Consider the following 17,588-nt stretch of genomic DNA (forward strand, 5'->3'; position numbering starts at 1 on the left):
ACCAAACTGTGAACTGTATAAATTCCTTATATATATACTCAACCTGTTTATAACTTATTAAGAGCTTTGAAAAGCTTTGTTGTAATCAAGAAACTAACCCCTTTTCACATTTCCCAAAATGATTTGGCTACAAAACTCTTTGTTCCACTTATTATCTATTAATATATCACAGAACTCTCTTATAGACACTTGAGAAACACAGGATGCTTAGCTTAGAAGACTCTCTAAAAGTGAGTTTTAAGATTGGGGGAGGCTGTGGCTGTGGCTCAGTAGTAGCGCACTTGCCTGGCATGTGTGAGGCACTGGGTTTGCTTCTCAGCACCACATATAAATAAATAAATAGAATAGAGATGTATCAACAATTATTTTTTTTTATTTTAAAAAAAGATGTAGGAAAATGGTGGCTCTTTCTGAGAGCTCTTAGATCCCTGGTTCTATGGTCAGTTTGTCCCTCTTCTCAGGATCAAGACCACGAATAAGGCCGGGCACAGTGGCACACACCTGTAATCCCAGCTGCTAGGGAGGCTGGGGCAGGAGGATCACAGATTCAAAGTCAGCCTCAGCATAAAAAAAAAAAAAAAAAAAAAAAAAGCAAGGTGTTAACCAACTTAGTGAGACTCTGTCTCTAAATAAAATACAAAATAGGGCTGGGAATGTGGTTCAGTGGTCAAGTGCCCCTGAGTTCAATCTCCAGTACCTCCCCCCGCCCAAAAAAAGACCATGAACAAGATAAGAAACTAAAACTGGGATGACTGAGGCAAAACTTTGACAGCTCATGTTGGCTGAGGATAGGGCTGTGATCCACTGGAAAATCCAATTAGGACAGACTCATATGTTGTGAGTCAAACCAGAGAGCCAGACAAGAACTAGGAGAGAAATAGCTGAAAGTTGAGCTAAAGATCAGAAACTAAAAAGATCTGCAGAATTTGAAGCACTCACAAGTCCAAGTACCCAACAACAAAGAATTCCTGAAACTAAAGCAATTTTTTGCCTCATTTTATGAGCTTTTATGTGCATCCTATAAGCCCTGCACCTATTCTGGAGTTCACAGATAAATGAGAGCTCCTGGCTGGTATGTCAAACCAAAGAATAGTCAACTGGGAACCACCTAGTGTCCTTTCTTGACCCAGGTGAATATATTATATAAAAGTGTGGTTTAAGAGACTTGTGAGAACAGCAAATTCGGGTAATGAGGGGCTTGAATATATTCCTTGAGTCTCCCAGCTGCTGGATGTTACAATTCTTTGAAATTATGCATTGATCAGAAATTTTGGGCTTTGGTTACAATATATCTCAGCAAAAGCAAAACTGAGCACTCTGGCAACCAGAAAATGCTTATGAGAAGGTGGCCATTGTTGCTAGTACCTCTTTACAGCCCTGGGCCTGTTAGGTGGCAGGAATCCTTCAGAGTTAACTCTGGATAATTCTAGGATAATTCATAAATGGTTCCTTCTGACCTCATAAGGCTGGTGCTTGGGAGCTGCATAAATACACTGGGAAAAGGATGTGCTCATCCATTCCAGGATTTGCTGTAGCTGACCACTGTCTCTGGCTGCTTTAAGTATAGTAAGTACAAGGCCTTTAAAAAATTGTCCCTTCCAAAACTCTCACACTACTTGTCTATCTCCCTAAGCCTGCCCTCTATAATTTGATCTCTATCTCAGAATTTCTTAACCTGACACTATCGACATTTTTTTAATATTTATTTTTTAGTTGTAGTTGGACATAATATCTTTATTTTATTTTTTTTATTTTTATGTGATGCTGAGGATTGAACCCAGGGCCTCACACATGCTAGGCAAACGCTCTACCACTGAGCCACAACCCCAGCCCCACTGTCGACATTTTGAACAGATATTTCTTAGCTGCGTGTAGCTGTCCTGTACATTGTAGGATGTTATTTACCCACTAGATGCCAGTAACATCCCTCCAGTTGTGACAATCAAAAATGTTTCCAGACACTACCAAGCGTTTCCAAGAGGCAAAATCACCAACCACCTTGGGAACCACTACTCTATCTTAATGGGAGGTCACATGGCATACTGTGTGTCCAGGTGAGAACCCCAGCTCTTCCGTAGGGTAGCTGTGCCTAGACATCTCTACTGTTGTGAGACATCTCTACTGTTGTGACCTTGGAATATTACCCACTAAATGTAACTAACCCCTCTGAGCTTCAGTTTCCTTACACAAAATGTAAAGGAAAATCTCAAGGGCGTGTTGAGAGGATTAAATGAACTCATTTATGTAAGGAGATCATAGTGTTTGGCACAACAGAACATTTCAATCCCTGTGGATTATTATTAATCCTATTGCTCAGGGCTCCACATCTGCCATCAAGTTGACCACTAATTTCCCTTAAACTAATCTATAGAATCAAATGTATGAAAAATGATATGTCAAGAGCTTTGTAATGTTTTGAACAACCAATAATAAAAAAAGAAAAAAACTAATCTATAAACCATTTCATGATCTGATGTTACCTCTCCAGCTTCATTTCTCCACACCCCCGCTCCAAACTTGACATCCAGGCTCATTGACTGCTTCCAATTCTAGGGAAGCTGCCAAGATTTTTATGGCCCCTGAAGTTTTCAAATATGTTGTGTTGTTCCCTATGCCTGGGACTCTCCCACCCCAACCCACGCCTGCCCTCACGTCACTCCCACGTACCCCCAGGTCTCACTCAACTTATACGTCACCAGGTCTGGGGAGGCAAAAGTCTGAACACAAGAGCGTTTTGGTTTTTTTTTTTCTTTTTTGCAGCTCCCTGGTGTCTGCACTTCCCATCATCAAGCTTCTGACACTGCATGGTCATTGCCTAGTTATGTCTGAATCACTCTGCCGACTGGGATCCCTGAGACAAGGGATGCCGACTTGCACAATGCGGAGTCTCCAGAACCTAGCAGGGTGCCTGAGATCCAACAGGGACTCCTTAATGTTTGTCCAACCAATGACTAAATTTCTGAACTTCTTCAGCATTAATACAGAAAAAGGATGTCTTATTCTCTTCTTTCCAGTTAACCATGTCTTTCCATCTGAACAGGTGGTAATTGCAAATGGACCAATGTTTAGAAGTTATCAAAGACTATATGAGGAAGAATAGGGTTTCCTTCCTTATCCTCCAGCCACTTGGTTTCCCTTCCTGGAGGCAACTGTATTACTGGTTCTCATACAATAGATAGAGATAGTCAAACTGTGCATTTTATTTTATTTATTTATTGAACTCAGGGACACTTGACCACTAAGCCACATCCTCAGCCCTATTTTGTATTTTATTAGAGATAGGGTTTCGCTGAGTTGCTTAGCGCCTCACTTTTTTTTTTTTTTTTTTTTGCTGAGGCTGGTTTTGAAACTGCGATCCTCCTGTCTCAGCCTCCCAAGCAGCTGGGATTAGCCAGGCAGAAGCCATCATGCCTGGCCAAACTGTGCATTTTAAATGAAGCCTCTGTAATCTAACTCCTGGCTTTCCTAAGTGCCACTACACAGTCAGGACTCCAGTCTGGATAGTCAGCAAAAGTCATCCCCATTGCTCAAGTCAACTTTCCCTAGCCAACACATGGGGCTTACTACTGGAGCAGAAAACAAACTTGACTCTCCTCAAAGGGCAGCAAGATGGGAGATAGCAGAGGACAGGGGTAACAGCAAGATGTAAGTTAGATCCTAGCATGCCCACCCGCCAAGTCTCTTAGACTCATAAAGAGTCTAAGATACACAGAGTAAAAGCAGAAGCTGTGGAGACAGGATGCTCTAGGGACACCCTGTGGAGCACTGTCACCTGCAAAGCCCCACCCTCACTACCTTGAGAAATCAAGGAGGAGGGTCAGACTCAGCTTCAGGCTTCCTCCTCCCTCCCCAATAAGAGAAAGGGAACTTTAATGCTTAGTCACTTCCCATTGGGTTGGGCTTTACCTGGGATCTGAGTCATCACACAGGTGCCAGGGAGGGAGGGGTGCTGCTCAACATGACACATCTCTCTGCCTGTCCAGGAAGGAGATTAGCCACTGGAGGTAAGGAGTTGGGGGTTCCAAGGACCACTCAAAGTCTGACCTTGGATGCTAAGAACCCTGCTGTTCTGTGACAGGGCTTAGATAGAGATAGAGAATCAAGAGTCCAGGGTTCTTCTTTCTTCTCTTGCTCATCCTCCCCTCCAGAGGGAATCAACCATCCTGGTCTGCATCTCCCAATATCTCACTAAGCAAAGGCACAACTTTTCTGAGAGGACTTGGGTAAAGGTCCACATAGTTCCAGGCGTATTAACAGCAATGTCATTTTCCTTCTTTATGAATTGAGAAGAAAGTTCAGGGCCTGGGGAGTACCAATAAGAGTTCTGGCCCCAAAACAGCCTCAGTTGCTGACCAAACCTGTTAGCCATGCCAGGGGCCTCTTTAAGCAGGCTAGAGGCAACCAGCCCAACCCTGGGAGGAGCTGGACTCTTAAACTGGGAATTTCCACCTCTGCTTGACTCTCACAGTCCTTCCAGCAACTGTTTCTACTTCCATTAAACTGTACTAACTGTGGTAGGCTGAATAATGTCCTCTTGAAGATGTTCATGTCCTAATTCCTGTGATATATGAATATGTTACTTTGCATGACAAAGGATATTTTGCAGATGTTATCAAGTTAAGGATTTTGAGATGGGGATATTTTTCTGGATTAACCAGGTGGACCCAATGTAATCACCAGTGTCTAAGAAGAGAGCAGAAGGACTATAGTAAGTAAAGGAAACATCATGATGAAAGCAGAGAGTAGTGTGATATGGGACCATGAGCCAAGGAACACAGGCAGACCCTAGAAGTTAGAAAAAGCAAAGCAACAGATTCTGCCAAAAGCCTCTAGCCCTGTTTTGGACTTTTGTCCTCCACAACTGTAAGATAATACATTTGCATTGTTTAAAGCTGCTAAGTGTGTGGTCATTTATTATAGCAACAATACAAAATTAATATGGATGTTGATGAAGAATTTTAAAGGACATGATAGAAGGAAAACCTTGATTGCCTTGAATTACAGATATTAAAAGTTCTGCTGGTAAGGGATCAAAAGGAAATAAGGCTAGGCATGGTAGTGCACACCTATAATCCTTGGGATTATAGGCTTGGGAGGCATACACAGGAGGAGTGCAAGTTCAAAGCCAGCCTCAGCAACTTAGTGAGGGCCTAAGCAACTTAGTGAGTCTATTTCTCAAAATAAAATATAAATAAATAAATAAATACATAAATAAATAAAGGGCTGGGGATATGGCTCAGTGGTTAAGCACCTCTAGGTTCAAACTCTTGTACCCACCCAACTGCCAAAAAAGAAAGAAAGAAAATAAGGAGCACAGTAGAGAAAACCTATATTGTATTGAACAATACCAAAGTCGTTATAAACAAAATGTGGGTAGAAATACAGGCGTTAATGGTGCTTCTGGTTAGGGTTTACTTCCTTAAGTAAGGAACATTTTATGGGAAACTGGAGGAAGATACGGAGGGTCTTGTTAAATAGTGCAGAAATTTTAACTGATTTGTGTCCTGAAGTTATTCAGAAAGTAGAAGCTGTAAGAAGATTTCTAATCAAAGTGTTGAATATGCAGCCTAATTTATTCTTTCTGTTTGTAGTAAAATCCAGAAAAAGAGATAAATTAAGGGAAGAATTTTTAAAAAAAATCAAGAATTGAAGATTTAGGAGATTCTCAGCCTACCAGATTGGTAAAGATGATAAGAGAATCACTGTTTTAGGAAAGACTATTCTGGAGAGAAAGCCAAGGGTGTGCTAGACAACTTTTTGCTAGTACCTTAGAAGAACTATAAGGTCATTGTATTCAATAACATACAGGGCTCTTTGAAGATATTAGATTGTGATTAATAGATCCCCTCAGCCATCTCAGAGATGGGAGTATTCAGGAAAATTCTGTGGAAATGAGTATATATCTGTTATATCTGTGATACATGGACTGAAAGAAACAAAATGAGTAAAATGAAAGAAGGCAGTTGAATTTCCAAAATTATACAGGCAGGAAACAATCTGATAAAATTAACTGTTTCCTGCCTGTAGAATTGATATTATGCTGTAGTCCTAGTTACTCAGGAGGTTAAAGCTAGAGGATTGCTTGAGCCTAGGAATTTGAGGCAAGCCTGAGCAACACTTGAAAACCCTAGCTTCTAAAATCAAAGCAAAACAAAACTCAGCTGCAGACTGAGATACCCTTCCCTGCAAGAATAAGAAAGAATAACTTCAAGGACAGAAGGACAAGCCCAGAGGCAGGACCCACGGCTACAGAGAATTAGTCCCCAGCCTTGAAATCTAAAGGAGTTTGCCCAATTGGATTTTGAAATTGCTTGGGGCTGTGATTTTATTGTTCCTTCCATTTTGTCCCTTTCTGAATGGAAATGCCTATAACTGTTACTGGATGACTGTTCCTAGAAGCAGATCATTTATTGCGCGGACACGTGTGTGTGTGTGTGTGTGTGTGTGTGTGTGTGTGTTACCAGGGATTGAATTTAGAGATGCTTTGCCACTAAGCTACAGCCTCAGCCCTTTTTATTTATTTTTTAAATTTTGAGACAGAGTCTTGCCCAGGCTGGACTCAAACTTTTGATCCTCCTGCATAAGCCTCCTGAGTTGCTGGCATTACAGGTGTATACCACCATGACTGGCTAGATAAATTGTTTTTCTGAACAACATAGATGCACAAATGGAAATGAATTGTGCCATGGGGTAGATTATACTCAGCACCTCACCCATTCCTTACTTATTTTTATTTTTTTAAAATATTTTTTAGGTGTAGATGTACACAACACAATGCCTTTATTTTAATGTGGTACTGAGGATCGAACCCAGGTCCTGCCCGTGCTAGGCGAGCGCTCCACCGCTGAGCCACAATCCCAGCCCTCATTCCTTTATTTAGATTATTTAATTTGGGGCTCTGGGCTGATAAGATTTCTTTGGACTTTGAATTGAAGCTGTGCTGGGTTGAGATTTGGGGGAATGTATTTTGGGGGAATGTGTTAAGATTTGAGGGAAGTGTATTTTGCATATGAGATCAATGTGAATTTTTGGAGATTAGAGGGAAGACTGTGGTAGGCGGTTGTTGTAGTAATCACATCCTAATCCCTGGTATCTGAATGTTGATATCCACGGCAAGAGGGACTTTGCAGACATAATAAGTGAAGGATCTTGAGATAGATTTTATCCTAGATTACCTGGGTGACTCTAATATAATCACAATGTATAAAGGGATAATTTTAGAGGGTCAGAATAAGAGAAGACATAATGACAGAAGCAAAGTTATGAGTGATGTGGGTCCATGAGCCAAGGAATCCAAGCAGCTTCTAGAAGGAGGAAAAGGCAAGAAAATGGATTCTCCCTACAGCCTCTAGAAGGAACCCAGAACTGCTTTCCCGTTTTGTATTTCTCATTTTAGGAATTATTAGATATTTGTGTAGTTTTAAGCCATTAAGTTTATGGTAATCTGTTATACCATCAATAGGAAATCAATACACTAACTTTCTTCTAAAATCGAGTTCCACACCATCCAAGTCAACCTACTTACTCTCCCACTTGAGCCCCCTTCCATCTTTCTCTCTCCCTTAAATTTTCAATATGAAAATCCCTCTCTCATAGACTTCCACCAATTGTTTCCTTGATACTCCTTTACTTTCTCCTGTTTCTCAGTGCCTCTCAGATCTTCATCTCCCTTTAACCTAATGTGTTGTTTTTTGTTTTTTGTTTTTTTAACTACACGTAAAGATAACTAGTGTGTGAGGAGCATTAAAAAAAAAAAAGAAAAGAAACCTTAGCCCAGACCCAATTAAGTCAGACTATAAAGGTAAGGTTCAGGTTATTAGGTAATTTTTAAAGCTCTCAATTCTAATGTGTATCCAGCACTGAAAACACCTGTCAACTTGTTGGCTCACTGGTTATCCAAATTTGGCATGCAAAAGAATCAACTGGTGAACTCTGAATGTAGATGCCAGGGCCTCAGGCCTGAGAATCTGATTCAATACATCTGATGCAGGCTTAGGATCCTGCTCTTATATCAAGCTCCCCAGAGATTCAAATCAGGTGACATTTGGAACTAAGAGAGACATTTCCACAGGTCTTCTGTCTGCTCCCTCCCCAGGAGACTCAGCTAATTGATAAAATGAATTCTTTAGATCAATGTTTTTCTATCTTTGATGAATATCAGAGTTACCTAGGGAGCTTACTAAAAATACATTCTCCCAGACACCAATTTAGTTTTGTTTAACCAGGTTACGCACAACAAGTTCCCCAGGTGGTTGAGATGCATACTGAAGTCTGAGAGTCTGATCAACAGTTCTTGAGCTTGATATTGCCATAGGATATCCTGGAAGGCTTGTTAAAATACAGATTTCCAGGATCCAGAGTTTCTGATTTAGATCTTGAGAGGGGCTTGATAATTTGCACCTCTAACAAGTACTGGTTGATGCAGAAATTGCTGATTTGGACACCATACTTGAAGAACTACTGTTTTAGATTGATGTTCTAAGCAAATTGTTTATCCCAACCTATGTCTCCTATCATTTCTCCTTATTCTCTTAGCCATGAAAGAATTCAGTCAAGGAGATAGAGAGGGAAGAGGGAAGTATTCAAGGAGCTCTTGACTTGCGGGGGTGGGGGGGGCTCTAAAAGAGTACTTTGAGAAAAAGATTTCTGGTAAGCTTACCACTGGGCATCCTGACCTAATTCTATAGCTCTCCAAGTCTGGGAATGATGACCAAATTTCAAAAGGAAATAAAAGTGATCTAATCAATAGCTGTTGACTCTCTCTCTCTATATATATCCAGCCCCTATGAGGCTCCAGAGCTCAGTGCTTCCCAGACAGAATCTCTCAACTTGTGCTTAACAAGGAATGAGAGAAAAATCTGAGGTTGAGGCTGACACTTGTCACCAAGATGGTTATGGGAAAGGCGAAGCTATGCAAAGTCTTGCTTTCCAGTGACATTATCCTCAGTTTATACTCTGGAAAGAGAGAAAAAGTTGAAGAAACTATAGGTGAGGATGGGAAGAGCCAGGTAAGAGCAGGAAGTCATTCCCTCTTATTTATTTATTCATATATTTATTTACTGCTGTGCCCCTCCCCTGACTCAGGCAATGGCAAGGCCCTACTGAGGTGGATGGCGCAAGGCGTCCATCCTCTGGAGGAGCACAGTATGTTTCTGGGATTGGGCTGGTTTGTTTTTGTATTCCTTTAATACGTATAGTTGTGACTTCTCATATGACCATTAAGTATGAAGGAAAAAACATGACTTTCCCAATTAATGCAACTACTTCTAAAAAATAGATCTGTTTGCTCTAAATGCAATGATTCAGCTGTGGAGCGTAAATTGTTAATGTCTAAAGAAAAACTCCCTGTATTCCTGTCAAGGAAGTTTTTGAGAAATTAAATTAAAATCTAGAAAAGAAGAATTAATGTTAAGAAGACAGATTAGTGCTTGGTACTGGGCAACATGTTCTTGTTCCTGTGCACAATGGTTTGTGCTCTTACTCTTGTTTGATTAAAATTAATAACAAGTTAACCACTTGCTGTAACCATGGCACTGGTTCCAAGTCAGTAAGTCAAAAAAGAATAGTCAAGGTATAGGCCAATAGTTTGGGACATTTCTAACTATTATTAAAAGTTAACTAAGCAGAAACATCTCAAAGCAAAACTCGAACTGAAAGGAAAAACTTTGCTTGCTTATGCATAAGCCAAGATACATTCTTCTATTCTAACTGTAGCTATGTAATATTTTGTTTCTTTGAATAATGATTCCTGTTTTGTAACCACAAAGTACTGTGAGCCTGCCAAAATGAAAAGTATATATGATCAACTTCACAAGTAAAGATTGGGATTCAGCACCTTCACTTTAGTGTCTGTTTTGTTTCTCCACCCCCCTTTCGCTGACTCCTCACCATCATCTCCAGAGACCCCCTGTTGGAGCTGGTCTCCAACAATTTACCATAACGAGAATTGAACCCAGAAGTGCTCTACCACTGAGCTACATCCCCAACCTTTTTTTGAGATAGCATCTGGCTAGGTTGCTGAGGCCAGCCAACTTGTGATTCTCCTGCTTTAGCTTCCCTAGGAGACAGGATTACAGTCGTGTGCACCACCATGCCCAGCATTCCTTTTCCTTTATAGGAAGAGGGAGTAAGAATTTCAGGGCAGGGGCTAGGGGTGTAGCTTAATGGCAGAGCACTTGCTTAGCACATGTGAGGCACTAGGTTTAATCCTTAGCATCATATAAAAATAAATAAATATGGGTTGGGGTTGTGGCTCAGCGGTACAGTGCTTGCCTCGCATGTGTGAGACCCTGGGTTCGATCCTCAGCACCACATAAAAATAAATAAGTAAGGGGCTGGGGATGTGGCTCAAGCGGTAGCGCGCTCGCCTGGCATGCATGTGGCCTGGGTTCGATCCTCAGCACCACATACCAACAAAGATGTTGTGTCCGCCGAGAACTAAAAAATAAATATTAAAAATTCTCTCTCTCTCTCTCTCTCTCTCTCTCCTCTCTCATTCTCTCTTAAAAAAAATAAATAAATAAGTAAAATAAAAGTATTGTGTCCAACTACAATTAAAAAATAAATATTTTTTAAAATTAAAAAAATAAATAAAGGTATTGTGTTCATCTATAACTAAAAAAATTAAAATAACTAAAATGTTGTAAGAAAGTGAACAATTAAAAAAAAATAAAAAACAAGGGCTGGAGTTGTGGCTCAGTGGCAGAGCACTGGCCTTGCACGTGTGAGACCCTGGGTTCAATTCTTAGCGCCACATAAAAATAAATAAGTGAAATAAAAGTATCATGTCCAACTACAACTAAAATAAGTAGTTAAAAAAAACAAAAACAATTTCAGGGTAGCTGGCAGACCACAGAAAGGAGGGCTACAGGGGTTAAACTGGGAACCCCACTACCCAGAGTCCTTGCAAAATCTGCTGCATTCCTATATCCTGTGTGCTAGAATTGCTACTTGTATATGATTATTTGCTACTTGTGTATGGTATGCTAAAACATCGGAAGTCACATCAGCTTTAGGAAGTCAGAGGGTCAACTGCTAGATTCAGCATCTGCTGATCTCCTTATATATACCACAGATCTAGCCACTAATTCACTAACAGTGCATCACAGGACAGGAAGTTTTGGAGAAGTTGCTGGAGTTAGAACCACAGTCACAGAACTGAGCTGAGAAGACCTGAGGTATTTAGGGAACAAGTATCAGCCCACATAAGTTTGAATATCATCACCATTTAGTGACTATAGTGATGGGGAAATTCTCTAATTAGATGGTCAATCAGAGTTCAGTAACACAATTTCAGACAGATACGGTCAGTACTAAAGGCAGAGAGTAAACAAATGATTCCTCCTTCTCTTTCCATTCCCAGCCAGGCACCAAGTCTATTCTATCTCCACAAAATCTCCATTTCTGTACCCTCCCTTTGTACCTTTCCAATGCCCTAGTCCAGATCAGACACTCACCAACTCCCACTGACTAGTTGTATGTATGTTCTTCTAGTTAGAAGACTACTGGTTCTCCTTGCTCACTTATGCTCAAAAAAATTTTTTTGATCAATCTTTCACACTGCTGTCACACTGTTCCAAACTCTTTAATGACTCCCCATCAAAGTATAGTCCAAAGTCCTTCATGTGGCAGGCAGTGTCCACTAGGCCACTTAAGTTCCTGCTCTTGTCCATTCCTTCAGCCAACTATTCTCTGATACTGACCCATACAACCAGTCACTTGAATTACATGTAGTTCTTTGTCTGCTCCATGCATCCTCTTCCCTCTTTACCTTTTTGCACATGCAGTTTCCTCTGCTTAGAGTGTAATTTCTCCCTTCTGTATTTGACCTTTCAAGATTTCACTCAAGGGCTGGGGATGTGGCTCAAGCGGTAGCGCGCTCGCCTGGCATGCGTGCGGCCCGGGTTCGATCCTCCAGCACCACATACCAACAAAGATGTTGTGTCCGCCAATAACAAATAAATAAATAAATATTAAAAAAAAGAAGACTTCACTCAAGGTCACCTCCTCCACCTTGCTCTCTTAGCCCTCCCTGCCAGTCTTGTACATCATCCTCATTTCAATGCTCTCATGTACTCTATTCAGTTACTTGTCTCTTCCTCCACTTGATTAGTTCATTGAGATTGAGACTAGAGTATTTGTTCTTTCTTTATGTTTTGCAGTATTGGGGATTGGACCCAGTGGCACTCTACCACAGAGCTATATCCCTAGCTCTTTTTATTTTTCATTTCAGTTGCTGGGGCTGGCTTTGAACTTGCAGTCCTCCTGCATTAGCCTCCTGAGTAGCTGAGATTATAGGCAGAGGCCTCTGGGCCCAGCATAGGGCTTTCATTTCTATACCCAGTACACAGAAGAGTGCCTGGCTCATGACTACCCCTCAGGAAGTGTTTGGTAAGTGTATAAGTGAAGGATGAATCAATGAATCTCGATTCCTGTTTCAGACTGCAGAGTTCACCAACTTGGGCTGAGAGCCTGTCTTTTGTTTTGTTTTTAATATAAACAATCTTGAACTGGTAGAACATTAAAGTTAATGAGCAGGCTGGAAACATAGCTCAATTAGTAGAGGGCCTTATCTAGTATGCATAAGGCCCTGGGTTGGATTCCTGGCATCAGTGGGAAGAAAGTTAATGAGTTACATTAGACCTTAACTAGGTGGTTAAGCAGAACAAGGGCACCAAAAAAAAAAATGCCCAATAAAAAAAGGTATGAAGTTAGGGGTGGGAAGGGTACCAAAATGAAATGTAACCCACACATCCTTTGAAATGCAAATGTACTGTCTTATGTACACATTTGCAAAGAACTTTCACATACTTTATCTATGATGCCTCAATCCTGAAAGGTAGATTGGATGAGTGTTATTTTTAAGTATGTTGTTTATGTAAGGCATGGAGAGATTTGTAATTCCATAGGAAAAGGCTAACAATAAATTAGTGAAAAGAAAAAAAAATAAGAGCTGGGCTCAGTGACAGATGCCTGTAAATCCCAGTGGCTCAGGAGACTATGGCAGGAAGATGGAGAGTTCAAAGCCAGATTCAGCAACTTGGCAAGGCCCTAAGCAATTTAGACCCTGTCTCTAAATAAGATATAAAAAGGACTGGGGATGTGGCTCAGTGATTAAGTGCCCCTAGATTCAATCCCCAGTACCAAAAATAAATAAATAAGATAGAAAATTATGAATAAACTGTGAGCACAGCTATGTGAAAAAGAAGATAAAATACATCAATAAATATTAAATGTCTACCATATTCCAGATATCATGCTAGGTGCTAGGGATACAATGGTAATCAAAAACTGTCCTTGGGGCTGGAATTGTGGCTCAGTGGTAGAGCACTTGCCTAGCATGTGCGAGGCTCTGGGTTCACTTCTCAGCACCACATATAAAAACATGAATACAATAAACATTAACACCTAAAAAATATTTTTTTAAAAACTGTCTTTGACCTCATAGAGGATGTAATTTGGTAGGAGAAAAAAAAAACAAAATTTAATCAAATAATGATGCAGCAAAGATCAGATTGCAAGCAGTGACAAGTGCAACAGAGAGGTAGTATATGGCACAGTGAGACTGTGGACTAAATAGGAGTATTTTATTTAATTTATGTTGAAGGGGACAGGGATACCAGGGATTGAACTCAGGGGCACTCGACCACTGAACTACATCCCCAGCCCTACTTTGTATTTTATTTAGAGACAGGGTCTCACTGAGTTTCTTAATGCCTTGCTTTTGCTGAGACTGGCTCTGAACTCATGATCCTCCTGCCTCAGCTTCCCAAGCTGCTGAGATTACAGGCATGCACCACCACACCTGGCAATGGAAGTATTTTATATAGATATAAGGAGCCTAGGAAGAATTCCCTGAAGAAATTATCTTGAAGCATGAGGAAGATCTAACTATTTCAAGAAAGTCCCAGAGAGAAGGAACATCAAGTACAAGCGCAGAAGAGGAATTGATAACAAAATATTGGCTGAGTAGGATCAGACACGGGGAGTTGGAACCAAGAGAGCAGGTAGGTACTCTACCCAGACTTGCAGGCCACTGGTATGAGCAATAAGAATCATTAATTACATTTACATTTTCAAAAGATTGCTTTAGGTGAGCAGAATAGATTGATGGGGGTGTGGGAGGGAGTAGAAGGAGAGAAGAAATTAGCTAGGAAGCTATGGCAGTAGCCCAGGCAAGAGCTTGTGATGGCTTGGGCTCAACTAATGGTAAAGGTGGAGATGGTGAGATATTAGTCAAATTGCCAGGAATTTGTAGTAAATTTTAAAAAGGTGAGGAGGAAGGGAGAGGATAGAAGCACTGAAATGGCTCCTAGGTTCTTGGTTTCCATAATTAAATGGATGTGGTGCCATCATCTGAGACATCTGGAAGAAGTTGTGGCATTAGGACAGGTCCAGTTTGGGACAGGTTGACTTAGAGGTGCCCGGTGTGTGAGAGCCAAATGGAGTGTCAAGTAGACAATAGAAAATAAGAGACTGGGGCTGGGGATGCAGTTGTAGAGTGCTTGCCTTGCATGCACAAGGTCATGGGTTTGAACTACAGCACCACAAAAAAGAAGAAAGAAAAGAAAAAAGAAAGCAAGAAAATAAGGGATTATAGTTAAGAGGAGAGGTCTGGCTGGAGATAAGCATTTGTGAGTTATCTGTTGGTGCTAATTTACGCCTAAGTATGAATGAGATTTCCTCAGAGAAAAGTTTAGGATAGTTAAAAAAAAAAAAAAAAAAAAAAAAAAACAAGGTTTAGTATCAGACTTGGAGAGCTCAATATTCAAGGTCAAGTAGAGGATAGTGAGATTACAAAGGAAACCCAAAAAACCCAAGATGATAACAATGGCTATGAATACAGTGAGAACATTTTACTTTTATAGTTATTTTTATGATTGGGTGGAAAATTTTAGTTCAGGGGAAAAAAGTCTCTTTGACCTTAATTAACTTTCTAGATTTGAAAAAATAACACCTGAAGGCAAGAGGAAGAATATTTAACTACCAGAACTTTCCAGTACCAACATTTTGACAGGCAGGTGGCAGTCAGGTGAGTCTCTCAGAGGCCCCAGCCGTGCCAGGCATAATTAGCCCCGTGGTTACTGGATCATAAGTGAAAGAGGCTTGATGGCAAGGGACCATCTGGAGGGCATCTTAAGTCAGCATCTACTGTACTTAGAGATTTGGCAGAACTGGTACCTGTTGCTGAGCATCAGCCCTGCTTAGGAATCCTCACCAGCTGCTTCCTCCACCACTCTGCCTGTTCATTGTCTTCTAGACTCTTTTCTCTACCAGTACAGTATATTCATCATTTATTGAGAACACCTTGCCTTATCATGCCTGGTCCATAATCTTTCCTACGCCTAGGATGCCTTTTTCTTCTTCGTTTGGTGAATTCTGTGCATCTTTAAAGGCCCAGATGGAATATCACTTCCTTTGTAGTCTTTCTTGACTTCCCAAGGCAAAATTAAGAGCTTCTTCATCATGGTTCCATGCATTTTATGCACAGTTTTATTATTGCTCTTATCTTGTTGGGTTGTGGCTGTGGTTCTGTTTCCACTGCAAATTTATAAGCTCCTTAAAGACTAGAGATATCTCATCTTTTCTTACATATCCAGGTTCTAAATGAATGCTTGATATATAGGTACTTAAAAAAAGAAAGAAAAGTCGGGCTCAGTGGCACTCACTTCTAATCCCAGAGACTCAGGAGGCTGAGACAGGAGGATTGCCAGGCGAGTTCAAAGCCAGTCTCCGCAAAAGCAAAGTGCTAAGCAACTCAGTGAGATCTGTCTCTAAATAAAACACAAAAAATAGGGCTGGGAATGTGCTTCAGTGGTTGAGCGACTGGTACTCCTCCACTCCCACCAAAAGAAAAAAAGAAAAAGGTTATTGAACCACTTCTCAATGTGACTATAAGGTCTTAAGGAGCCTAAAGCTTCTTTTCTCCTAAATTGTTATTTAAAATTCGGAGACAGGGCTGACACATGCAATAGTGTGGATGAAACTTGAAAACAGGCTAAAACAAGAAAGTCACAAAAGGCTACATATGATATGTTCTATTTATATGAAATGCCCAGAGACTTACCTGTACATAGAAATAGTAAGTAGATTCAGGGCTGCCTGGAGCTGAGGGGTTGGGGAGAGAAAGGGAATGATTGTTCATGTGTTTGTGGTTTCTTTGTTAGGTGATGAAAGTGTCCTAAATTTGGGGCTGGGTGTAGCTAAGTGGCAGAGCACTTGCCTAATATGCATAAGGCCCTGGGTTCAATCCCCAGTGCTGCAGAAAAAAAGTTCTAAAATCAATTGTGATGTTGCTTAACTCTGTGATATGCTAAAACCATCCAGTTTTGTACTTTAATTGAGTGAATTGTATGACATATAAATTATATCTCAGTAGAACTGTTAGTTTAAAAATACCTCAGCAACTTCTCTTGCTGTATCTGACTCAAAGGAGAGCTCAGAAGTTTCCTGCTGGGAAGGAGAGTAGACTCAATAAGAATGAGTGTGGAGAGGTGTGGCTATTGTGAGGTGCTGGGTAAGGAAAGACCCAGCTTAAGTGGAAATCAGGTTGAGTCCTGAGAAGAATGGGCCACAGAACATTTCAGAAGGAAGGATTCTGGTGAAAACGGAAACCACTTCAATGAAACCAGATTTCAGCAGAAAAGGCTGAGGTTAGCTTGAGAAGGGTAAAATTATGCTTTGAAACTGGTGGCTAAGTGTAGTCTCCTCACCTGGCCTGGGAATCTTTGAAGAGGGAGGACTTATCATTGAAGATACGGTTGAAATTCTGATACACAGTGCCTAGAAAACCAGCATCCCTCCTTTCTCCCATTTGGGCCCTTCTGTAAAGGAGTATGTCCTAGTGCTGGGCACAAGGACTTTGGAACCGACTTTGGAGCTGGCTCTTTAGGTTAGACAATGGCTGTTGGCATTTGCAGCTGCTTTGCCTTGTGCTGATCCCTCAATTGCTCTTTGCCTCCATTTTTTCTTTTTTTTTTTTTTTTAAGAGAGAGTGAGAGAGAGAGAGGGGGACAGAGAGAGAGAGAGAGAGAGAGAATTTTAACATTTATTTATTTTTTCTTAGTTCTCGGCGGACACAACATCTTTGTTGGTATGTGGTGCTAAGGATCGAACCCGGGCCGCACGCACACTAGGTGAGCTTGAGCCACATCCCCAGCCCTGCCTCCATTTTTTCTACTGTAAAATGAAGCTAAGAATCACACAGTACCTTCCTCATAAGTTTGTAGAGAGAATTAAATCAGACAAAATTGAAACTACATTTACATTTTGGGGAGAGAAAGGGAATGATAGTTCATGTGTTTGTGGTTTCTTTGTGAGGTGATGAAAGTGTCCTAAATTTGGGGCTGGGTGTGTAGCTAAGTGGTAGAACACTTGCCTAATATGCACAAGGCCTGGTTCAATCCCCAGTACTGCAGAACAAATTTCTAAAATCAATTGTGATGTTGCTTAACTCTGTGATGTGCTAAAACCACCCAATTGTGTACTTTAATTGAGTGAATTGTATGGTATATGGTGCATGGTCATAGTGAGCACTAAATGGATTGCTGAAGAAGCGGCTGGTGTGTAGCCAGCCCTGAGTGGGCTCT

The 17,588-nt window shown here is 40.8% G+C and overlaps 1 long non-coding RNA gene across 1 annotated transcript in view; it reads left to right on the forward strand.

The window, feature by feature from the left end:
• The first annotated feature begins 3,901 nt into the window (after positions 1 to 3,901).
• LOC120885493 (uncharacterized) overlaps positions 3,902 to 17,588 on the forward strand; it is a 52,726-nt gene continuing 39,039 nt past the window's right edge. The window contains exon 1 of the long non-coding RNA XR_005728145.2: positions 3,902 to 4,004. This is a non-coding gene — a long non-coding RNA (uncharacterized LOC120885493). The remainder of the gene's footprint in view (positions 4,005 to 17,588) is intronic.

The sequence above is a fragment of the Ictidomys tridecemlineatus genome, chromosome 1, assembly GCF_052094955.1.
Source record: "Ictidomys tridecemlineatus isolate mIctTri1 chromosome 1, mIctTri1.hap1, whole genome shotgun sequence".
Taxonomy (NCBI): Eukaryota; Metazoa; Chordata; class Mammalia; order Rodentia; family Sciuridae; genus Ictidomys; species Ictidomys tridecemlineatus.